This window comes from Microcaecilia unicolor, chromosome 3, assembly GCF_901765095.1.
Source record: "Microcaecilia unicolor chromosome 3, aMicUni1.1, whole genome shotgun sequence".
Lineage (NCBI taxonomy): Eukaryota > Metazoa > Chordata > Amphibia > Gymnophiona > Siphonopidae > Microcaecilia > Microcaecilia unicolor.
The window spans coordinates 358,995,183-359,020,564 of record NC_044033.1 but is presented as its reverse complement, the minus strand read 5'-3'; the positions used below and the strand labels follow the sequence as shown (position 1 = coordinate 359,020,564).

The 25,382-nt window shown below is 42.4% G+C and overlaps 1 pseudogene; it reads right to left on the bottom strand.

Annotated features, from left to right (window-relative positions):
• Positions 1–406: 406 nt before the first annotated feature.
• Positions 407–25,382, bottom strand: part of LOC115464755 — a 35,351-nt pseudogene continuing 10,375 nt past the window's right edge.

Sequence of the window (25,382 nt, the reverse complement as noted above, 5' to 3'; positions counted from 1 at the left end):
GGATTTTGGGGGAAATTTCTAGGGATTGTTGGTGAATGAAAGTAAGGGGTGTAAGGAGGGTGTGATTTCTAGTATAAGTTTTAAAATTTGGTTAGGTTTGTATGAACTGGGGTACAGGGTAGGAGTTAAGTGGAATTTGTTAATAAGGGGTTATTGGGGTAATAGTAATAGTAGCTTTAGGTGTATTTGGGTAAGGTTTTAGGGATAAATTTAAGGAATAATTCAATGGAAGTGGAGTAATAGTTTAAGGAAAATTTACCAATGGGAATTTGAATAACTGTGATTGAGAATTGTGCAAGAGTAATTGTGTGAAAGGGACGGTCAATCTCTCTCTGAATAAGTAGGGAAAAGAAATCAATAGCATAGGCACTGGAAAGTAAGGGCCATTTATTTATATTGATTTTACTTAAATAGAGCCCACAGTTCCGCTGTTGACAGCACTCCCTGATAAAGATTATTAAAAGAAGAAAGTAGGAAGAATAAGGTTTTCCTTCCAATTATTTTAATTAAGAGAGAGGTGAAGGAGGAAGACCAAAGAAAAAGTGAAGAAAACCGGACAACTCACGAGCTCCAACGCAAGCAAGGCCGGGAAGAAAAAGAAACAAAGCTTCGACAGCTAAGTAACTGTATACACTGAACAAGAAACATAATAGGAAAGAGACATACACAGAAACACATGAAAGAAAATAAAAAAAGAGATACTTACCTAAGTCCATGGCAAAGAAAAGTGACTGAAAACCTGAAAAGAGAGCAAAGCAAAGAATCAAATTCTTGTCAGACTATACTCACGTGAATGATACATAATAACAGTTACATTTCCTAAGGAACAGATTGCAGAAAAAGACACTTATCTGAATGTGCGCTAGATACAAGTAGATGTTGGTATCTGTAGGAAGATAAAAAGTTATTAGTATATGTTTGGTTATAGAGTTTTAAGCAAAATTTGATTTACTGTACAAGAAAGTTGAGTTTATGTTCGTTTTAAATGCTTTAGTTATTAAATTAAACTTGTTTAAACAACTTGGGAAAATAAGTTTGTTCTCCTTGATCAGAAAAATCCTGAACTTTAGTTTTCATTCCTCTTCCGTCCTTTGAGGGCGGAAGACGAGGATAGTATCCTGCCCTAGTCCCCTAATCCTGAGTGTGTTTTCTGACAGCAGCCACGACTATAACATCGCTGATTTGAGACCACATTTCTGGGAATTAACCCTGTCTGGGGGGGGGGGGACTAAGTACATCACTCTCTCATATTTATTGCTAATGCTCACTATAGTACTTGTATTGTGCCAAAGAGAGATTCTTCCTGGTGTTCAAAAGATGTAAGATATAGGCAACCTATCCAAGTGTACTTGGAAATTCCTTTTAATCAAGTCTGTAGTATCCAAAACAATGGAAAATATTTATGCATCTTTCTGCCATGTGTTTTTTGGTCTCAGTCTGCATTTTCTGGTACTTGAAGATCTGTTCTCCCTCTATATGATTCATAGAGTAGTCTCATGGGATTGAAACCTCTATGATCAATGCCGTTCTATTGTTTCTCTTTTATCATTATGTCTGTTTTATATCAGTCAGAATGGAGGTGTCCCATGTGACCAAAACCTCTTCATTCTCCATAATCCTCTTAGGGTCATGATCACAGTGATGTTGTAATGTTTACAATTTTTTCCTTTGAGAGCTATTAGAGATTGTAATATTTTTCTATCATTAGTACCTGTGTGTTCTTCATTCAGTTTTGTTAGTTGGACTTCTAATGAAACCAGCTTCTTCTATTTTTCCTGAAAGCTGCAGAGAGTGAGATAATTTGATCTCTCTTAACTGTCTTAGCTGCATTCCATAATTTAAAAACATGAGTTATGGAACTATAGTTAAATCTCATATATTCCTGCCAAGCCTCAATGAGTTTACCAACAAATTCAGAGTCAGCTTATAGGTGATGATTCATGACTTGTGCCTGAGGAAAATCACTCACCATTTGCCACAAGGTCAAGCTCATGTAGACAAGTTCAGAAATGAGTATGGGGCCTAATCAACAGGAATATAACTCTGACAAAACATTAGCAGAAATGAACCAAAAACCAATTCTTAAATAAGAATGACAAATGGAGGAGAAACATGTATAATGTGCCTTTTTATCACCCCACTCTTTCCAAGCACCATAAAATTACAATTCAACTAGATATTTTCTTCAGTTATTTTTCTTCTCTTGTTGCCCATGATTTATTATACACTTCAGTGTTAGTGCTACATTAAAATTTCCCCCTGGATGTATAGCCTCTCTTATGGTATGTTTTGGTCAAAGAGCAATTGTTCAAGGTTACACAGCAGGGTTGTATACTGAGACCTAGGGGTTCAGAAGCCCACCAGCAGGATGTATCTTCTTCAGCTTCAGGTAGACTAGGGGCACCCTGAAGTCTGGAGGCCCAGGACAATTGCCCTGTTCACATCACCCAAATTCCAGCCCTGGATCACAGAATCAGGTGGTGATGCTCTGTAATAAGGTCATGGTATGATCCCTCTGCTCTGTGCCTATATGTTCATGATATCTTCTCAGGGAGACACATATTCCTCAAAGGAATAATGTGGACAGACTGAAATAAGACATATGAGGTAAATTTTCAAAAGCTTAGTCAGGACCACCAGAAAATATGTACAAAGTTCATAATGTACATAAAGTAAAGAACATTACAGAGAGGCTTTCTAGGTGATATTTTATGCATTTTATGCTTTTATGAGCATATTTTGAATTGTTGACAAAAATATATGCATAAACAAAAAACCTGCATTTTAGCAGAAAAATTAATCATACCCCCCTAGATTCTATATATGGTGCTTTAAGTTGCAACTTAATTGAATAATGAGCCAACCCTTACATGAACTGTGTTAAAAAGATATTTGACTGACTCCTGATGCAGGCCTTAGGGCTGAAACGTGATTTGTATTGAATCATTAAGATTTATTGAACAATAAAGGACTTTTTAGCACATCATCTGGTCCTCGTGCCTTGACTATATCCACTTTGGTGAAGCCTTTATTGAACAGGTATCTTCTTAAACTTTATTTTGAAATCGCTCCCAAAGGGACCCTTTTACTAAAGTTTAGTGCACGCAACTGGATATTACAATGTACTAAGTGCCAAATAACCCAAGGTATAAAGTAGGATATGCAGCATTTAGCGCACACTAATTTAGTAAAAGGGTCCCTCAATGTTTTAAGGCACTGGTGATCCTGATGCATACTAACAAAAGAGCATCCCTAAATGTATAGGTATATAGGGGGTTGTTCATGTGGACAGAATTGGCTTAGGACTGGCATTTATGGATGCCCAAAATAGCATTTGTCAATCTGTTTTTAGAATTTTCCTGAGTCAAAGTTCAAAGAAAAATACTTTCTTTTATAAACTGGTGTAGAACTTGTGGGTAAAAGTACCTTATATATAAAGTTTGAAACTTCTCCCTTTGGTCCAATGAAAAGATATTGCTTATAATTTGTTGTGACCTTAATCAAACACTAGACTACGAATGAATTGAATCCTATTTCTAAAAGCATACAATAAAAATAAACTCCTCTTTAAAAGCTCCCAGGTTTTTTTGGATTCCTTCTTCATCCTCTGTTCTTTCATTTGTTTCTATTCAGATGCAGAACAGTTGCATCACATTTTGCTGAATTTAACTCTTGTGCCTGCAAAGACAGTCCTGGCCACTGAAAATGTGAACTTAATCAGGTTAGGGCAATGATTAGGGAGGCCATTGTTTTTCAGGTTATAATAGGCCCTTTTCTGAAAACAAATGGCACATTTTTCTGATATACCACAAGCAGCTCTGGCTACGATATTTAAAATGTACACTGATAAAATAGAAAAGAGTTCTTCAACTGATCTACAGGATTCACAAATAAATGCAATAAGCAATTTCATTCATAAGTCAATGCAAGCATCTCTGTTCTTACATGTTTTCATGAATAATATACTGTTTTGCAGTACTGAGAGCCTTTTTTTTCTATTGTTCTTTGTCTACTTTCACAGATTCCTTTTGGCTCTGAGTGACCATGTGTGTGACGTGGCTTTGCAAGTTTGGAACTGGGGGAAGGGAGACTGGAATACTGGGAAACGTTGCTGCCTTTTGGTGTAAAATATCACAAGATGTTAGACAAGAAGGTTCATAGATACATATCTTCTAACCACTTTCATTTAAAACATCCCCTTTTTTTAATAATTTGGAAGTCCATTATACAACTAATAAATAAATAGAAATAAAACAAAAACAAAAGAAATATAGGATAACTTTTTTACTGGATTAAATATATTTTTGACTAGCTTTCTAAGATCAGAACCTTCTAAAGCTAGTCAAAAATAGATTGTTAGGTCCAATAAAAAGGGATCATCCTATTTTCTCTCTTTTGTTATTTATTTATTACTTTTACAGTGGGCCAGCACAGCAACCTTACTATTTTTTACTAACAATCTGGAGGCAAGCTGGTGTTTCACATATATTGAAAAATGAAAGCGCTTTTGGCTCACTAACCATAATCTAAACAAACATAAAGAGGGGCACTTTCAATATGACATTAAAACATTTTGAAAGAGGATGTACTGACAATGTCATAGGTGTTTGGAGATAAACATTTCTGCCAATCGAAAATATACTATGGAAAACTGTCTCTCTTTGTTAAATGGACTGTCTCTCTTTGTTAAATTGTACAGCGCTGCGTAACCCTAGTAGCGCTCTAGAAATGTTAAGTAGTATTAGTAGTAGTAGTGATCGCCGTGTTGAGAAAATATCTGTGGCAACGACAGGACATCCCCTCCATGTGCAAAATGTGCATATATACCTCTGAATGTGGAGGAACGTTCCTCAGAGTACCCAGCTATGTCTGTGAGAAAGGAGTCAAATTTTTCTACAGCGGAGACAGAGCTCCTGGTTCGGCACAGGAGACAAATCATGAAGCACCACCACCACCTGGAGATCAATAGGGAACAGCTTGGAAAGGTGAGTGTGAAGCAATACCCCTGTAACAAGAATTAATTTATCTTGGGGGAAGTTGCACAAAGCATGTGCTGTATTTCTAAGCCTTTAAGAGCATGTGCTCCAACCATGTGGTCTCACACAAAGGCTGTGCATGTCTAACCTTAAAAAAAAGAATTAATTCTACTACAGGTACTGTAAGAATTAAAATGTAACGTTATAAGAAATATTTAATTTGTGAATATATTGCTCCAGAGCACTCACCAATATTCATAATTTCTCCACCAATTATCTACTAAGATAATAATATTCGCAATTGCAAGAATAAAAGGAATTAAGTATATTTATTGGATTTAGTGGAGGAGTGGCCTAGTGGTTAGGGTGGTGGACTTTGGTTCTGGGGAACTGAGGAAATGGGTTTGATTCCTGGCACAGGCAGCTCCTTGTGACTCTGGGCAAGTCACTTAACCCTCTATAGCCTGCCATGAGTGGGAAAGCATGGGGTACAAATGTAACAAAAAAAAAATGCATTAACCTGCATTACCAGGTTTAAGAACATATGTAAAAAAAACAGAATATACATTTAGCTTCAAAAGGATTTTATTTTAAAATGTAATTGCAGCGAGAGATAAGAGTCTTACAGAGAATCTGTGCTTAAGTAAGGTAAATATGAATTATTAGTTACTTACAAGTCCTTGTTACAAAGCTGAGTGATGAGCACATGGCACATGGTTACAGGAGAGAAGGGTAGAGCTGTAGGTCACCAGAGCAGCAGATCCCAAGAAGAAGCAGGTCCCAAGAGGCTGAGCTGGGCTGTTTCCAGGCCTTTTATAATGTTCCCTGAGTCCTGGATATTGAAGCTCACAGAGGTTCTTGGGTATTGTAGTCTGTGGCTATCATGCCATCCTCTGTCTCCATGGCTACTTCAGCTCACAAAGCACCTGTGCCTGTGTAATACATACCCACTCCCTCAGCACACACCCCAACACCCCAATCTGCCTGCTGCCATCTGTTACAGGCTATGTAAGGTGCATTGCATAGCATGTTGTAACAAATAATAATGTATGTGATGCCAGGAAGGCCCATCACCTGAACCCTGTCTCCACAAACTTGTGATTCAAAGATGCTTTGGAATACACCAGGACCTGTAGTTGCTACGGCACAAGTACAGGCATGTTCTGCATGAAGACCCCACCCTAATTTGGCACATGCGGGAAAACCACAGACATAGCACCCTCATAACAGTTCTGTCCCTGATCAAGGCCTGAATATGCTGCTACCTTGGCTACAGTGTGCCTACAAACAGAGTCCCCTCCATCTCCCAGCCAGCTATGTCATCTCGTTGGTGCCACACCTCACACATGCCCTCCAGGTAACAACAACTTCCCCCAGTTGTCCCTGTCCCTGCCTCCCGAGAGCCAGCTGAACCTCTATGCAAGCCATATAGGATGTGTTGATCTCAATTACAAATCTTTTACACACACACAGGGCACCCTCCAGCTGTCAAACAGCCTGCCCAGGACCAGCCTGGCCCAAATCAGGATGCCCAGGAACAGCATACTCTGGAACAGCATGTCTAGGACCAGCCTGCCAGCAAGACAGTGTGAGAGGAAGTAACAATGATCCGGGGCCCTAGGAGGTGCCAATCCTTCCACAACTACTAGAGGACGAGAAGGGAAAGGACCCCTGGATGGCTATTCCCCTACTGGAGGGGGAAGAAGGGGTGCAAGATCAACCTCCCCCCCCCTCCCCACACACCTATGCTGGAGGACACAACTGCTGAGGGCTGCCCTGAAACAGCTGCCATGCCTATTGGTGGGTCAACCTAACCAGACACCCAACTCTTGCTGCAGGAGCTCGTGGCCCAATGGGAAATATTGGGCCAGAATGTGGCAGAGCTCGGGATGCTCTGTCAGGAGCAGCGCCAGCCTCTGTAAGGGCAGTGGACAGTAACCAGTATGTATATAGTTTTAAGTGTTTATTTATTTATTTATTTGTTACAAATACAGTGCTTACAGTTTTTGTCACACAAATGTCTGTGTCTCCACTCTGTAGAAAATGTGTTGAGTTCCTGATATGCAAGGCTGACCGGTGCTGTGGTGCCAACACCACTAGGCAAGCTCTGGGAAAGGGAGACTGCAGAATGAGGGTGTGGGGGTGTGGGGGGAGAGTGACAGATGAGGAGAGAAGTGTCTAACTGGCCCTCAGGGTACAAAATCAGAGCAGCTCCCCCTGAATGTCAAATATTCGACCAGAGAGCTGTTCTAACAGAGATGAATCTAATGTGCCCTGCATCAGAAACTTGCCCCCCTAGGCCACACTCCAAAATTAAGTGATGGCAAATGTCTCCCATATACGGTACTGAAGTCCTGCCCAGTGCATCCCAGGAGACACCAGGCAGGTCACCGCCATTTTGAAGGTGGCACTCACAGGTGGAAGGAATGCAACTCCCTCCTTCTGCTTCAAGGTACCGGGGGTTGGGGGGCTTAAGGAGGTACTGGGCCACCGGGGGTTGTGAGGATGCCCACTGGGCCACCAGGGAAACCTTTTTGCATGGTAGGATTGAGGTCCACTGAACCTCCAGCCCTCTTGTGAGTGGGGGTGGGGGGAGTGGGAATGGAGGTCCACCTTGTGTTGGTCTGTTTGACATGTCCAGGCTTTTTTTTTTGACTGCCCTGACCTGTCAAACAACTTCTGCAGGAGGATTGTGCTTTGGGTTTGGGCGCATGTCTTGGCACAAGCCTCCCTCAGAAGTGCCCTGATGAACGAAGCATATGGTGTGCATAAATTTGCATGCTATTAACTTTGATCATTAGGGCTTTATTTCCCCATGCTGTTCCAGTGCTAATTTAAAAGCGCTATTTGGAACAGCATGGGAAATTGGTCATCGACCCATCAGCAACTCTCCACTCTTTCTCACAACCACTTCCCCCTCTCCACTCTCCAATGCAGCAAAATTCCAAATGTGTCTAAAGTCTGGTTTGGCCTTATCCTGGACTTTTTTTTTAAAGCAGGTCTAATTGTGGACATTTTTATCTCCTCCTCCAGGCAGTTGTTTTACTATCCGTTATGGGCAGAAGACGTTCATCACAAACACTGCCCATGAAACACCCCCTCTGGGAACGTTTTATTTTAGGCAACTAGTGCGCTTGAACACATTTTGTTTTGTTTGATTATATGCTTTAGACGGTTATCTGCAAAAAATCTGTGTATCTGCCTGTTATGCTATTTTGTGGTTGTTTATCTGTTTTGAAAATGTGACAAAAAGAGGCTTAGAAGAGAGGACTGCTAAAAAGGTGCCAAAGATCAATCGGGACTTAAGAATTCTTCATTCTCTGTGTACAAGATTACAGCAAACTCTTTAGCACTTCTTGTATACAAAAGGAAGAATTCTTCTAGCTGGGGATTAATCCAGCAGACCTCACCAGGAAGCTGGATAATTATAGGTCTGAAGTTAAGCCATTTGTTTCAGAGGCATTGAAGCCAACATTTAAAATAGCAAAAGTAGTGAAAAGGCAATAGGGAGAGCCCCATCACCCTTACTGCAAAAGAAAAGCAGCCTTTTGGTTTCCATGGATGGTTGTTGTCTCTAATAGCTTTAAGACACAGATTATTTTTGTTACATTTGTAACCCGTGCTTTCCCACTCATGACAGGCTCAATGCAGCTTACATGGGGCAATGGAGGGTTAAGTGACTCGCCCAGAGTCACAAGGAGCTGCCTGCGCCTGAAGTGGGAATTGAACTCAGCTTCTCAGGACCAAAGTCCACCACCCTAACCACTAGGCCACTCCTCCACAGATAGAAATTAACTACTCATTTATACCAAAAAATAATAGAAATAAAACACAAATGGAAAATAAGATGATATTTTTATTGGACTAACTTAGGGGGTCTTTAAACATAAGAACATAAGCATTGCCCAATGGCGTAGCCAAGGGTGGGCCTGGGTGGGCCTGAGCCCACCCACCTTGGGCTCAGGCCCACCAAGTAGCAGTACACCTATGATGTGGCTGGCAGGGATCCCCAAGCCCCACCAGCCGAAAACTACCAACAACTGTCCCTCCTACGTACCTTGTAAATAGCAGATCTTCGCCTGTAGTGAGCAGGGACTGATACATACTGCTCACACTGGCCCCACAGCCTTCCCTCTGATGTATTCCCACTTATGCGGAAACAGGAAGTTGCATCAGAGGGAAGACTGTGGGGCCAAAATGAGCAGTGTGTATTAGTTGATGCTCGCTGCTGGTGAAAATCTGTTATTTAAAAGGTATGCGGGGAAGGGGGATGTTTGAGAGACCATATGGCATGCAGGCGAGAGAGGGAGAGACCAAATCATTTGTGGGACAAGGCGGAGTTCTTCTGCCCACCCATCTTGGGCCCAGGCCCATCCAAAATTGGGTGTCTGGCTACGCCCCCCCCCCCCCCCCCCCCCCCCCGTTGCCATACAGGAACAGACCGAAGATCAATCAAGCCCTACATCCTGTTTCAAACAATGCCCAATCCTGGTTACAAGTACCTGGCAAGATCCCAAAACAGTACAATATCTTTTATGCTGCTTATCCTAGAAACAAGCAGTGAATTTTCCACAAGTCTATCTTAAGTGGCTTATGGACTTTTCTTTTAGGAGGTTATCCAAACATTTTTAAACCCCGCTAAGCTAACTGCTTTTACCACATTCTGTGGCAGTGAATTCCGGAGTTTAATTACATGTTGAGTGAAAAAATATTTTCTCTGATTTGTTTTAAATTTACTACTTTGTAGCTTCATTGCGTGCCCTCTAGTCCTAGTATTTTTGGAAAGAATAAACAAGAGCAGTAGCATTTTTAGCACGTGCTAATAATTAGCACAAGCTAAATGCTAGAGAAACCCCTAGGAATATATGGGCATTTCTAGGATTTAGTGCATGCTTATTTTTACCACGTGCTAAACACGCTAGTGTGCCTTTGTAAAAGGTCCACTTAATACTTTTTTTTTTTTTTACTAGCTTTCAAAGCTCATATTGCCCTGACCTGAAATAGAAGATTCTGGCTTTTGAAAGTTAATCAAAAAATGTATTCTTACTCCAATAAAAAAAGGTATCATCTTATTTTCCCTATTATGCTTTATTTTATTTCTATTTATTAGCTGTTCAGTGGACTAACATAACAATCACACTGATCTATCTGACCAAAAAACAAATCAAAACAAAAAACTCTATAGTAACTTACAAAACATATAGGGATAGATAATGAAAAGACCCTCATTTGTGCAAGCCCCTTGGGTAGTTTTTACCTGCTGGGTTTGCCAGAGTTTATTATATTGTTTTTATCAAAACATCTTTTATATTTTAAAATTATACCATTAACAATTATAGAAACAATGTCCTTAAACTTCCTCCTTTAAAGCATTAACTCACAGCACTTAAATCTACTTTGTGCCAGTACTGGAAAAGCACGGATTGGTAGCACACACACAGATGTCAAAACTAAGCACATGTTAGTGATTACTGTAGCTTTGTAAAAAGCCACTAAGGGAAAAGTACCTTTATAGAATATGTAAACTGCTTTGGTTCTATGACAGAAAGGTGGTATATCAAGTCCATGACCCTTGGTAGCATGGAATTATTGTTACTATTTGTGTTTCTGCTAGGTACTTGTGACCTGGATTGGCCACTGTTGAAACAGAATACTGGGCTGGATGGACCATTTGTCTGACCCAGTAAGGCTGTTCTTATCTTCCTACCCTGTCCCTCTACCCATCCATAGTCTACCTCCTTTATCCTCTAGTTCCACTCCTCTCCACTCCCTCCAAACCCCTTCCTGGAAATTCTCTCTCTTCCAACCCACCTCTCTCCCCCTATTACTCACAGGATCATGGTTTTTATACTCCCCAAAAGGATGTCAACCTATCCCATTCATTATTCCTCACTCATTATCTGTTATTCTAAATATCTCTAAGGCTTTCCAGTCTCTCAATTTGCTTCAACTTAGACTTCAATGCCCCATTGTTGGTGCTATGCTCTTCTTCCAGTGTGCTGTCACCAAACACCTTGCCACTATCAGCCCCACCTTAGTTAAGTGTTTCATTCCCTTGGACTAAGTCCCCCTAAACATCCCTAACAGCTAACCCTTAGGCTCCATCCCCCAACTGCATCCTTGTCAACCCTGCATCTCCTGCTTGACTTCCACCCAAATAACTGTTATTTTCAGGCAGGTTCACCAAATATGCCAGATTGCGCCTTCTTCACCACACTCTCTTCAACATCTATTCAAGGCCCCTGGATATAATGATGACAGCTTTGCTGGTGTCAAGTACCACAGGTACAAAACTTTATATGCATTCCCTTTTATTACAGTACTGATCAACACCTTTCTCACCTTGTCAAAAATCCTTTTCCATGCTTTTTATGACAACCCCTCCCCTAAATTCCTCTCCCACTCCTCCATAAACTTGTATTACATTAAACAATTTTTTCTCACATATCCATACATTTTTGTTATTGCCCTTTTCAACCAAAAGTGAAGGAGTAGCCTTGGGGTCAAAGTACTGGCCTGACAACTAGGGAAGCCTGGCTCAAATCCCACTGCAGATCCTTCAGATCTTGGGCAAGTCACTTAACCCTCATTACCACAGGTACAAAATTAGCTTGTAAGCCCTATGGGGACAGGGAACTACCTAGTTTACATGAATTCAGCTCATCTTAAGCTACTACTGAAAAGTGTTTGCTTAATCTAAATCTAAATCATTTAAACCCCCACAAAGAAGCAATATATCCTCTCCATTAACTGAAGTCCCTTCCCTTCCCTTCCCATATCACTAGTTCTCATGAAATGCTGTACCTGCATGATCATATTTTTTCCTGAGTTTCCCAAAAGACAAAGATCCACCTTCATGCCAAGTATCACGAAACCTTCTAAACCTTACCCACCTTTCAAAAACTCCCTTTCCCTGCCCCAGCAGAAGGGCTGTCCTATACCTAATGGAATTTAAATACCTTTTTCATCCCCCTTCCTTTTAACCTTCCTCCACAGTTCCACTAAAAATGTCTTGTAAATTGTGGATAGCTTATATAACCTCCACTAACTTTGGTAATAGGAATTTTGAGTTTTAAACACCCTTTGTAATGCCCAAGGTACCAGGGGTGTAGCCAGACCTCGGCGGGAGGGGGGGCCAGAGCCCGAGGTGGGGGGGCACAGTTTAGTCCACCTCCCCCAGCTGCTGACCCCCCACCACTGTCGACCCCACTGGTGATTACACTTCTGTCACTTTCGACCCCCCTCCCGCCACTGATCCTCCCCGCCACTTTCGATCCCCCCTCCTACCTCCACTGCCGATGATGATGACCCTCCTCCGCAGCCTGGTACCTTTGCTGGTGGGTGTCCCCGTCAGCAAAGGTACCAGGTGGCAGCGGTGGGAGAGGGGCAGCGGTGGCGGAAGGGGGATCAAAAGTGGTGGGGGAGGGTTGGCGGCTGGAGGGGGGTCGAACATAGAGGGGGCCAGGGCTAAATCTGTGGGGGCCCATGCCCCCGTGGCCCTACCTAGCTATGCCCCTGCAAGGTACTGGCCTCAAAAGCTTCAGATTCCCACTGAGCATTGGGGAGGAATATGGAATGAGCTATTTAGCATGCATTTGCATGCTATTTGCATTCAGAGCCAGCGAGCTCATTGTTTCACATGCTCGCTGGGTCTGAGCATTCTGCAGGAGCAAATGCAGGCATTAGTCCGACACTAATGGCCTCTAGTGCCTGCATTTGCTTCTGAGCATCGGGGCCTCAGAGCACCTTTCTGTAACTTTGATGTGCCTGCACCAGGTCTAAACAATGATGTCCTTCTTTTTAGACAGGGTTGTCTCTTCCCCTTCTGTAATTGCAGTTGAACATCTATATTTGGCCCTCCATAGTCCCACTTGAAACACACCCAGACCATGCTTCCTTGCCATATGAATGTTCTGCAGTGTTGGAGGTCCATATTCTGCCTTTTAGAATTGGGATTTGGACATCCATGCAATATGAACATCCACATGCCAGTTTTCAGATGTCCAAAAGAGGACCAGAGCTTCAAAAATAAGCAGCATAGTGTTTGAAAGTATTGGGGCAGATATTCAGTTAATGGCAGTCAGTAATTTATTAGCTGCTTCCAGCTTTGTGGCCTGATGTTTAATGCCATACCATATCCAGGCACTAGCATTCAAAATCTGGGTTTATGTAGCCGGCTGTCTCTATTACATTTAACCGCCTAAGGGACACCACATAAAGATAGGATTGTGTGTTATGCGGTCCTGTTTGGCTGTTTAACTTAGGTGGTAAAGTGCTGAATATCGACACCTAACTGTGAAAGCGCTGACTGTGCCTTTAGACCACCCACAAAAATAGACAGCTTTCAGTTTAGTGATCAGTGCTGATATTCCCAAACTGGTATAGTGTCACTGAATATCAGCAGATATTCCAGCATAAGTGATTTAAATGGCCAAGAACCTCTCTTGACCACTTAAATCACTTTGCATATCGACCAATACATTTTTAAGATATGTATTATTTTAAAGTCTATATATGACTAGCTTCACAATGGAAACATTTGTGAAGTTCTTTAACCATAGAGGCAGTATCGGTATTTTTAGTTATGTCAAGATGTAATTAGTTTTTTAAGTTTGGTTTTATAGATGTTCATTCATGGTGTGTACGTTGCCTGCATTTAGCATTACCATTATTGTTTTTGTTGTAAAAGCACCACAGGTGTCAATGTAATTGAGAATTTCCCACACATTGTGGTATGCAATTTTTTTTCCATTTTATTTATTTAATATTTTTATTGCACCCTTATTGCCAATTATTCAAGAATTTGGAATACAAGTATATTGTTTTGTAGACAATGCATTGATATGTTATCAACAAAAGTGGCTCAATCATTCAACAGTTGCTAATCATCTTATGTAAGGAGAAAAAAAGCCTCTGTATTCCCGTTTCAGTACATGCTTGTGTCTTAAATCGGGATGGAATCTTCATAGGCTAAAAAAAACCTCCTCATAACTTTAATCAACACACAAACAATCAATCACATCTGACAAACACTTATCTTTAGTGCCGCCAATGCAGTTACGATTTAGCTTCACTCTGATATGCCCGACGGGGTCCCGTTTCGCCGTCGCAGGCTTTTTCAAGGGAACAGCTTCATACTGCGATGTGAATCTATGGATAAGAAAATGAATTAGCCCCTGCTCTGATACCACACTCCTACACTTAGTAGTGATTTATACATTGATTTATACAATGCATTGATAGCAAAATCTATCAATTGCAGTTAGAACTATCAAATATACAAAATTGTTTATTAAGGGTATCTAATTGGTTAGAGGACCAACATTTGTTATTAAATGTTGATAAAGCACTGACTTGTTGGATAACAGGTCATATTGCTCAACCCATATTGGTTCCCACTTTTGGGGATAACTCAATTCCCACAGTGATAAGCTTTAAATATTTGGGGGTGGTAATTGATTCTCACTTGGATTTTGATGAGCAAAGATTTTATTCTTTGAAGCAAATATGATCTATCAAAAAATATTTTGATGAAAAAACTTTGCATACTTTTATTAATTTGCTTTTTGTTTCTCAGATTACTGTAATATTGCCTATGTAGGTTTATCAAAAGTTAAGAGTAGACAGTTACAGACAATGCAAAATACTGCACTGAGGCAGTTAGGTAAAGTACGAAAGTTTGATCATATTACCCCTTTGTACTTGAATTTCTTTGGTTACCAGTTTTCTGCAGAATTAAATTTAAAATATTGACCTTGGCATATAGGACATATTATAAACATCAGCCACTTATCTTCATAATTTAGGACCCCTTTTATAAAGCGGTGGTACCCAAACCATCGCTTTGCTGCCTATCATTTCAGCACTATCATCCAGTGGCGTTCCTAGGGGCGCTGACACCCGGGGCGGATCGCCGATGCACCCCGCCACCCAGGTGCAGCGCCCCCCCCCGGGCAGTGTGACCCCCCCCCCGCAAAAGGACACCCCCACCCCGGCGAAAGAACCTCCTCCCCCCGGGTGCACACCGCTGAAGGGTGCCGCGCACCGGTCAGCGTCGTTCGTTTCCATACTTCCTCTGCCCCGGAACAGGTTACTTCCTGTTCCGGGGCAGAGGGAGCATGGAAACAAACAACGCTGACCGGCGCGCGGCACCCCCCCAGCGGCGTGCACCCGGGGCAGACCGCCCCCCCCCCCCCTTGGTGCGCCACTGCTATCATCTGGATTGGGTAAGGAGGAGACACTCTGGGTTAATTTGTGTCATGCCCCTCACCCATTTCCAGAATTCAGCTTCTGTTAACAGGAGGGGAATGAAAAGCGTTTTGAGCTTGGACTCGTGAGACCAGCCTTTGGATTTTCACCTTTTAATCGGCGTTACCCATCTGCCTGCCAGCTGACGTTTTTCTGGGCGGAGTAACGTGACCTGCACGTCACTATCTCCAATCAAAAATTTTCACCTTTTAATCGGCGTTACCCATCTGCCTGCCAGCTGACGTTTTTCTGGGCGGAGTAACATGACCTGCACGTCACTATCTCCAATCAAAAGCAAGTTGAATCTTATTTAAACTGAGTAGCAGCGGCGCTCGTGCTGCAAAGAGACCTGAGATAATCGGACTGAATGTGAGCTTTTTAAAGCTGTTTAAACTGTGGCAAAGTGTTTTTATTTTGCTTTGTATTATTTTATATGTTTAGATTTTCACCTTTTAATCGGCGTTACCCATCTGCCTGCCAGCTGACGTTTTTCTGGGCGGAGTAACGTGACCTGCACGTCACTATCTCCAATCAAAAGCAAGTTGAATCTTATTTAAACTGAGTAGCAGCGGCGCTCGTGCCGCTGCGGCGCGCGCGTCGGGTGCGCGCCGGAGCGCACCTGAGGAGCAGGTACGCTCCTTAGGTGTGCTCCTTGGGGTGTGTGACAGGGGAACAAATAATGAAGCTTTTTGTTTTCATCTTGCTGTGCCTCTGGAACACTAATTTACTGCCTTTAATAGCACCTGAGGGTATGCAGGATACAGCATATATCCCAGTACAATGGAGTTGGCGTGCAAATCAGAATACTTTGTCTTCCTGTAAGTTTAACAACTTCCGTTACTTAACGCCAATCACCTTAAATAATAATATAGTTTCTGATAGTGCTCCTCCACTATCTTCTTTATCTGTAGCCTTAATTAACTGTAGATCTCTTAAGAGCAAGTTCACATATATTTTGGACCTTTGTAAATTATATCAGCTTGACTTATTTGCCATTACAGAGACATGGCTTTTATCAGGGGAAGAATCTTATCTCTTTCAATGTCTACCCTCAGGTTACTCGGTCAGTTATTCGTCACGTACAGGGAGAAGAGGTGGGGGGTTGGCCCTAATATTTAAGTCAGATTTTAAGGTTCAGGAAATCAAAGATCACAGACTTTCTTATCCTGAACTTCTTTTATTAAAATTTAGTACAGCTAGGTCTACTTTTCATGTACTACTTTACTACTGTGCTCCATCCACTACGGCAGTGGGGTGGGACCACATTTATCAATCACTTGCAGATGCTACAATCAGGTTCCCAAATCTTTTAATATTAGGTGATTTTAATGTTCATCTAGATGAAAAATCGAACCCGCGTTCAGCTAGATTTTCAAATTTTTTACATGATATTGATCTTAAACAACATGTGAATGGATCAACTCATATCGCGGGTCATACATTAGATTTAGTAAAGACACATCAACTGGATGAAGTGAAATGTTCAAAAATCATACTAACTCCGGTATCTTGGTCAGATCATTATCTTCTTCAATTCTATTTAATACCACAGTTATTATATAATGCTGAACCAGCTCAAATTAAAACCAGGAGTCTAAATAAAATCGATTTGACATCTTTACCTTCTTTAGCAAATAAGTTCCCACTAAATTTTGATACACTCCCAATAGATGACCAAATCAAAATATGGAACCAAGTTCTTTCAGCAGCCCTTGACGATATTGCACTGGAAAAAATAATTAATAAAACAACGAAACGTTCCCAAACTTGGTACCATCCAGGATTAAAATTATGTAAACAACAGGTACGTAGAGCTGAACGCCAATGGCATAAGCATAAGACCGCAGAATTACAAGAAAAGTGCAAACAGTGTAAAAAATACTATTTATCACAATTAAAGGATGCTAAAACTGCGTACTTCTCAAAAGAGATAAAAGAAGCAGCCAGTTCGCAGAAAAAACTGTTTCAAATTATGAAACGTTTGACAACAATAACTAACGAAAAGAGAGAATCGCCTGCTATTGACTCTGAAACTCTAGCAAAGTTCTTTAGCTCTAAAATCGAGAAACTAAGAGCCCTCTTCCCAAGGGTACCAAGGCTCAGTCATACTGACAATTCCCCAAGTTCACAATTATTTGTACCTTGGAAGGATTTTGAAATTCCCTCTGCCGAATCATTATATACCTTGGTTGCAGGTTTATCGCCCACTTATAGTTCGTTGGATCCTATACCTTCTGCATGGTTGAAAAAACATTCGCTAGAAGTCCAACAGTTTATGTACTCAATTGTCATGTCGAGCCTTTCTGATGGGATAGTCCCCACTATTTTGAAAGAAGCGCTAGTAAAACCTAGTCTAAAGAAAGCTTCATTGGACCCCTTACTACCTGCTAACTATAGACCAGTCTCTAATCTTCCTTTTCTATCCAAAGTTATAGAGACAGTAGTGTTTAGACAGTTGCAAACTTATGTAGATTCAAAAAATTTGTTACATCCCAGACAATCTGGTTTTAGGAAGGGTCACAGTACAGAGACTATTCTGACTTCACTGTTAAGTGAAATCCATGCAAAATTAGAACTCGGTTATATTGCCCTGGTTGTTTCATTAGATTTGTCTGCGGCCTTTGACCTAATCAATCACAACTTACTCATTGATAGATTGAGCGAGATTGGTATTTCAGGGACAACTATGAAATGGTTTATATCCTTCCTCACGAATCGTTCATTTAAAGTAGTTCAGCAGCAATCCTGTTCTACATCATACAACCTATCGTGTGGAGTTCCTCAGGGCTCGGTTTTATCTCCACTACTGTTCAACCTATACATCAGTCCCCTGGCGCTCCTCAGTCAAACAATGGGTATCAGTTTTTACTCATATGCAGATGATTTTCTGCTTATCCATTATGTTAGACCATCGAACATAGATCTTACACCCATTCAAATATGCCTGGATAAAGTAGCAGACTGGTTGACAACACATCAGCTGGTACTGAACCCGGATAAGACTATAACATCTTGGATAGTAGGGCAAGGCACATATCCCTCTGTGGTACCTATGCTATTTGGTCAGAATATCCCAACAGTTAAGTCTTTTAGATATCTCGGGGTCATTATTGATTCCGCATTGACCTTTGAGGAACAAGTATCCGATGTAGTGAAAAAATCTTTTTTTCATCTGAGGCGGCTTCGGTCAGTCAGAAATTCAATAAGTAAGGACTCTCTTAAAACACTAACATCTGCATATATTACTTCACGTTTAGACTACTGTAACATTGTATATGCTGGGATTACTCAAGCAAACTTAAAGCGATTACAAAGAATTCAAAATACAGCAGCACGTATGATCTGCAGGGCCCGGAGGGATGATAGAGTAACACCTTTATTGCATCATCTGCACTGGCTCCCGGTCGAAGCAAGAATAAAGTTTAAGGCTCTTGTCCTGACACACAAAGCCTTTTACACATTAAATCCTAGCTACTTGTCGAATTTAACAATTCCCTACACCGCTATGCGAACTCTCAGATCCCTAACAGATAACAGGTTAGTTATTCCCCCTCTTACTAAGGCTAGGTGGGAATCTACACGGAGATCGGCTTTTTTCTATTTGTCACCCTCCCTTTGGAATAGCCTTCCAAAGGAGATCAGATTAGAGAAATCTTATCTCCATTACCGAAAACTTTTGAAAACCTTTCTCTTTATAAGCTACGTAGAACAGAACTTAGCATAATGAGATAAGGTCAAAAAGAAAAAGAAAAATGGGGTAGCTTAACTGTATATTAGATTTTTAATTTGTATTGATTTATTATGTAGTTTATCCTGGTTGCTGTGCTTTCCTGTCATGAATGGAATTCCTATGTTTGTTTATTTGTATACACTAATTTTTTTTTATATATATGTAAACCGTTCTGTTTTGCAGTTGCAATAAGACACGGTATATAAATCAACATAAATAAATAAATAAATAAAATAAATTCCTCTAGAGTCCAGCAACCTCCCATACCTGAAGAATATTTCTACTTCCTGGAACTCTGCCTTGCCTTTTTATAGAATTATTCAATGTAGATCAAAACATCTATTTACATTGTTGGGATATATAGGCCTCCTTTACAGTCAGAAGAAGTGAGAGAAGACATTCACAATATAGCTATGAAAAGGTAAGTACTACTAAAAGGTGATTTCAGTACGCTGTATGTTTATAGGGACAACCATGTGGCAGTGATTTCTAAAGCAAGGAGAACTTGGACTCTGCAGGAAGAACTGTTTCAGCAATTAATAATGAGACCTATGCAGGATGAGGTTATACTGGATCCAGATCAAAAGGGGAGAGTGTTTCTGACGTTATAATGGGTAATCATCTGGCATCCAGTAATCACCGGATAGTGTAGTTCGATATTAAGACACAAGTAGAAATGGTTCATTCAAAGCTGTAGAGCCTAGACTTAAAAAAACAAACAAACAAAAACCTTTATCAAGATGGGGGAATCCATTGTGGCACTATGTGTTGGATGGGAACATATAAGAACATAAGTGTTGTAATACTGGGACAGACCATAGGTCCATCAAGCCCATCATCCTGTTTCCAACAGTGGCCAATCCAGGTTACCAGTACTTGGCAGATCCCAAAACAGTACAATACATTTTATGCTGCTTATTCTAGAAATAAGCAGTGGATTTTCCCCCAAGGTCATCTTAATAATGGCTTGTGGACTTTTCTTTTAGGAAGTTATCCAAACCTTTTTTAAACCCTGCTATGCAAATATCTTTGTGTTCCCAGATGCAGCAACATAACTTTATATTTACTATGGGAATTACTAAACTGTGCAAGTTTACTGTGGTACATATTGCTATGGAGAAATGTATTATTTTACCATCCGCTTAGTAACCTTTGATCTGCTAAGTTGTAAGAACTGGCTTTTGGATAATGTCTCACACTTTGAGTGGATGTTCTCTGTTTCCATTTTCAGATTTAAGTGCATAGCTACCATTGAGTAAACCCAGGAAAAAAAAACAGAAGGGGCACATACTTCAATGGGCTGCCTGCTGCAAGATCAGCAGAGAAGTTTAATTTCGAGGGGAAAAAAATCTGAGGCAGTAGTGGTGGTACTGTGAGAACACAGCACACATCTCAACAACCTCTAATAGTGTTGCCATGCCACTCCTGATCCCAGTCTTCCCCTCCCCCCAAAAAAAACGTGGCCAAGAAGCAGTTAAAAGCACTTATCTATGGATAAGGGATGGTCTCGTAATAAGAGCCGTGATCGTGCAACTCATACTGTCAAATATCAACCCTACTGCAGCCTGAAATGAAGTCTAATAATTTTTATATGCATACCGGTCACAATGGGGGACAGTGAAGAGATAAAACAGGAAGCAGTGTCACAGCATGCCTATAGAGAAGTGCTGTGTACCATGCTCAGATCCTTCCATTTCCAAGACCATAAAATACAGGGCCGTGCCTAGGGTCTCTGGTGCCCCCCTGCAGACTATCAGTTGGCGGCGGCGGCACCCCTCCCTCCCCCTGTGAAAATGATCGCTCACCACTTGCCACACTGACAGGAATTGTCAGCAATATTCTTAGAAACAAATTATATAAATTGCAAAATAAGATAGCAGATGTAAATTCTCAAAGTGGAGATATTCCAAACACTAAAATGAAAATAAAATGATTTTTTTCTACCTTTGTTGTCTGGTGACTTTCTTTTTCTGATCATGCTGGCCCAGTATCTGATTCTGCTGCTATCTGTCCTCTTAACTCCATTTCTAGGGCTTCCTTTCCATTTATTTCTTTCCTTTCCTCCTTTCTTATTCATTTCTGGTCCTCAGCTTCTGCCTATTTTCTTCATCCATGTGCAGTTTTTCTCCTCTCTTCCTTTTCCCTCATTTCATCTCCTTCATCTCTCTTCCCTCTCCTCTATCTCCAGCAATTTCTCCTCTCTCCCTGAGCCCTGCCCTCCCATCCATGCCCAATCCATGCTCCTCTGTCCCCTGCCCCCTCCATTCATCCCTATCTAGCAATTCCCCTCTCTCCCTGAGCCCTGCCCTGCAATCCATATCCATCCATGCCCATCTGTCCCCTGCCCCCTCCATTCATCCCTATCCAGCAATTCCCCTCTCTCCCTGAGCCCTGCCCTCCCAATCCATGCCCATCCATGCTCCTCTGTCACCTGCCCCTCCATTCATCCCTATCCAGCAATTCCCCTCTCTCCCTGAGCCCTGCCCTGCAATCCATATTCATCCATGCCCATCTGTCCCCTCCATTCATCCCTATCCAGCAATTCTTCTCTCTCCCTGAGCCCTGCCCTCCCAATCCATGCCCATCCATGCTTCTCTGTCCCCTTCCCCCTCCATTCATCCCTTTCCAGCAATTCCCCTCTCCCTGAGCCCTGCCCTCCCATCCATGCTCCTCTGTCCCCTCCATTCATCCCTAATTCCCTAGCCAGCAATTCCCCTCTCTCCCTGAGCCCTGCCCCTCCCATCCATGCTCCTCTGTCACCCTCCATTAATCCCTATCCAGCAATTCCCCTCTCTCCGTTCCATGACCCCCCCCCCTCGCATCCATGCTCCTCTCTCCCCTGTCCTCCCACTCCCATCATGTCCCAGTTGGCCTGGCCTGCCCTCTGTCTTCTCCCCTCCCCCTTCGCATCCATGCTCGTCTCTCCCCTGCCCTCCTTCTCCCATTGTTCAACTGGCCTCCCTCTTCTCTCCCCCCAACATCTCTTTTCTTTTTTTTATTTTTAAATTTACCTCTGTGGCGGTCCAACAGCACAGCGTCAGTGAAGGAGGCGGCACTCCCAACGTCTCTAGCCTTCCCTTCGCTGTGTTCCGCCTTCTTCTGATGTCATTTCCTTGATGTCAGAAGAAGGCGGAACACAGTGAAGGGAAGGCTAGAGACGTCGGGAGCGCCGCCTCTTTCACTGACGCTGCGCTGCTGGACCGCCACGGAGGTAAATTTGAAAATAAAAAAAAGAAAAGGGATGTTGGGGGGGGAGAAGAGGGCGGGCAGTTGAACAATGGGAGCGGGAGGGCGAGCGAGGTGAGCATGGTGCGGCGGTGCCCCCCAGAGGGTGGTGCCCCCCTGCCATGCTTACCCCGCTTACCGTGTTGGCACAGCCCTGATAAAATAGAAGCCCCAAGAGAAGAGGGAAAAGGCAGGGGAGTGTTCCCTAAATCCTCTATTGCAACTCCCACCTTCTCTGCAGACCAACCCAGACACTCCTCCCTTACCCCTTCCTTTGTGTCACTATCTCAGATGCCTTTCTTAGACCAAGGCCCACTTCAAGCCCTCACTGTGCACCCAGCATACCTTTCCTTGGTTCTGGACACCTACACACCTACAACACCATTGCCTCAGCCACCCCACATTGATATGCCTCACCTACAATTATTTCCAAACATCACACCAGCACTTTGCGTATGACATACACAAACCTCAATTTTTACATCTGACATCTCACCCACACATTTGGAGTGGAGGAGTAACCTAGTAGTTAGTTCAGTGGACTTTGATTCAGGGGAATTGGGTTTGATTCCCACTGCAGCTCCTTGTGACCTTGGGCAGAGAAAGTACCTGCATATAATGTGTACAGCGCTGCATATGTCTAGTAGTGCTATAGAAATGATTATTAGTAGTACACACTAAACAAATCACACACACCCTTACTATCTTAGGTACCTTCCTAAATACCCCACAGATACCTTTCCCTTGCCCAACACACCAAAACCATAGCCTCACACTCACTTCTACTCCTGATATCCATCTATACACACTCTGCCTCAGATACCCCTCAATTTTCACATACACCTTCACTAGGGTTACCATACGTCCGGATTTCCCCGGACATGTCCTCTTTTTGAGGGCATGTCCGGGGCGTCCGGCGGATTTTGCCCCCGCCCACGTTTGTCCGGATTTCTGGACAAACGTGGGCGCGGGTGCGGGCAGGCGCGTGCGTGCGGTGGGCGTGTGGGCGGGCGATCGGCGCGTGGTCTCCCGTCCCCTCCCCTTCCTTACCATGTTCCCTGGTGGTCTAGTGACGTCTTCGGGGCAGGAAAGAGCCCCCTCTTTCCTGCCCGGAGCGCTGCCTCCCTTGTCTATCATCCTTCTCGGTCTGGCTGGGGATTCAAAATGGCCGCCGAGAGTTGAACTCTCGCGAGGCCGCTTCAACTCTCGGTGGCCATTTTGAATCCCCAGCCATACCGAGGAGGATGCAGCAGGCAAGGGCAGGCAGCGCTCCGGGCAGGAAAGAGGGGGCTCTTTCCTGCCCCGAAGAGAAGACGCTACTAGACCACCAGGGCTAGACAGTAAGTGAGGGGGGGGTATGTGATGGGGGGGAGGGGACTATGTGACGGGGGGGGGGGAATAGGGGCGGAACCCGGACCTGAAGGGGGCGTGGCAGGGGCGGGGCATGAGGCAGGGCGGGGGCGGGGTAGGGGGCGTGACATGTGTCCTCTTTTTCAGAGGACACAAAATGGTAACCCTAACCTTCACCGTCCATTCTGAAGGGTATTTCCCCATACCCAAGTTCCCACTACCTAGAAAGAGATGGGTTTTATAGAGGATCCATCTTAATTTTTCCATCCATGGCCTATTGAATCCTAGCTACACCATTGTTCAGGAGGTAACCTTTATCCATATTTGTCACCATTAGAAAAAGCACAGTATCATAAGGAAGTTATTTGCAGAGAATGAGAACCCTCCATTACAGAGAAGACTGAGGTCAGTCCACAACTGTCACTTTTTGAGACCCCCTAAAAAAAGCAGTGTCTTTTCACACCACATTCAAGTGAAATAGCCTAAGAAAAATCTTACAACAGCTGTACAATCCAAAATTCTCTGTAATATATTAAGGAGTTTGACATAGGTTCATATGCATATGTGAAGCTGAATCTAAGTGTAGTTATCTGTCAAAATATAAAATGAAGATATGGAGCAGGGATAGAACACTCTTAGTCCTGGGGTTGTGTTCCAAGTTGTCCCCCCCCCCCCCCCCCCCCACACACACACACACCTCTCTCTCTCTCTCTCTCTCTCTCTCTGTCTTCCAAGTTGTTCCCCCCCCCCCCCCACACACACACACACCCCTCTCTCTCTCTCTCTCTCTCTTTCTCTCTCTCTCTCTCTCTCTTGACACAGGCTTCAAAACTGGAAAAAAGCAAATCATGTTTGTCTGCCAGCTTTCCAGAACAAGCTCATCAGACTATAATACCAAGTTACAAGAGTCATTAGTATTCAGACCATATCAAGTGGTTTCTATAGCTTATCCTGCTTTAATAAATAGCATCCGAATAGTTAATTTTGCTGTTTTGTCCCATGAGCATGCTAGGTACATTTTGCCTGTTATTCCACATCAATAACATCATTAATAAACCATAAACTGTGAAAAAAATTCTCATTTGCATAGCTATTTTAGTAAAGCTGGCTTTTCACACATTAAAATGATTACTGTGTTGAAATAGCTTTAGCAAGAGGTTTTTTTTTTAATGATAAGATGTTATTGAATAAGGCAATATTTGTATCACTTGAAATGGTACAAATGAAACTCACTCAATAAATGTCAAAAACTCAGTTCACAGTCTAGAGTGAGGAACAACATCTGTGTAATCTAACACCATAAAGGAATGGTGGGGAAAAAGACCTCAGATGTCTGTGGTATCCTTACGGATGCCAAATAATATAAAATCGCAGCATCCAAACCACAGGTCACAGCTTCTATCATCAGTCATAAAAAAAACCCCAACCACATCAATACTGTTTTTTTTAATGAAAAAAAATCCTTAATGGTGCAAATAAATTCCATCATCAAAAATATATGGCGACATTTGTACAACCCAATCAAAAGGGAACTAAAAGTTGAACTTAACTTATATGGCAGTCTAAAGTAGTAGAATCCTGATGCCAACGGGAACCCGTTTCACCATGCGGCTTCCTCAGGGGACTGAAAACAGCAAGACCTTCTTTTATATTACTGCCCGTTCAACTACTGAAAAACAAAACAGAATAGTCACATTGGGAAAGGTACCGACAAATGCAAAAAAGAAATCAAGTGAAAAAACAGAGGGTAACCAAATAATGTAAGAAAAGGAACTTCTTCAACTGAATACCCCAGCAGTGACGGCGATTCATCCTGGCCGTAAGAAAAACCAAAAATGGCAGCCATTTATTAT